The sequence below is a fragment of the Tribolium madens genome, unplaced genomic scaffold (assembly GCF_015345945.1).
Source record: "Tribolium madens isolate multiple individuals breed KSU strain unplaced genomic scaffold, Tmad_KSU_1.1 Scaffold_7;HRSCAF=85;Tcas5.2_LG10, whole genome shotgun sequence".
In the NCBI taxonomy this organism is placed as follows: Eukaryota; Metazoa; Arthropoda; class Insecta; order Coleoptera; family Tenebrionidae; genus Tribolium; species Tribolium madens.
In genome coordinates this window covers 255,469-256,308 of record NW_025401050.1, presented here as the reverse complement: position 1 = coordinate 256,308, position 840 = coordinate 255,469, and positions in this window count along the sequence as shown.

The following is an 840-nucleotide window of genomic DNA, read 5'->3' as shown; positions in this document are numbered from 1 at the left end:
CGTCTGCTTTTTTGGGTACAACCCAAATTGGAGACGACCAAGGGGAATTGCTCGGTCTAATAATTTTTGAATCCAACATTTTTTTGACTTGGCTCTCAACTTCTTGTCTATGAATAAATGGATATCTGTAAGATTTTGAATAAATAGGGTTATTGTCTATAGTTTGAATTTTGTGCTTCACACGATTCGTAAATGTTAAAGGTTTATTTTACTGATAGAATATATCCGAAAATTCTTTACACAATGATAAAATTTTTGATCTTTCTTTGTCGTTTAAGTGATTTGTTCGAATTTGGCTTAAATCTATATTTTGTTTCTGTTGATCTAGTAGGTAGTTTAAATTAACATTCTCGATTTCTTGCCTATTAAATTTTTCTACCGTTATGGGTTGTGAAAATTCTAAAGTTACAGGATTTGATGTATTGTTTAAAACTGTTGTTAAGGCTTGTCCATTTCTATCTATAGTCAGACATTCTGGAATTTCACAGTTGTGTATTTTTTGGTGGGGTATAATAATTTCACCATCCGCGACTGAAGTTTTAATTTTGGTTACTTGTTGACATCTTGGAGCCACCGTTATTAAGTTGAGGTTATTTTTTGGTTTATAATATAATAAATCAATTTTTGTGAAAGGAGTTACCAAATGCCCTGTTTTAAAATTTATATTTGCATGTAAAATTTTAAGATTGTCAAGGCCTAACAATTCATCAAAGAATTCGTGAAATTTGAAAAGAAAGAATTTAAGTGTTTTGTTTTTTGGTAAATTAAAAACTTTTGAGGAAGGTATTGAGGCACTAAATTTATGAGAAGATTTTTGAAAGATAGAGGACACAATGAAAG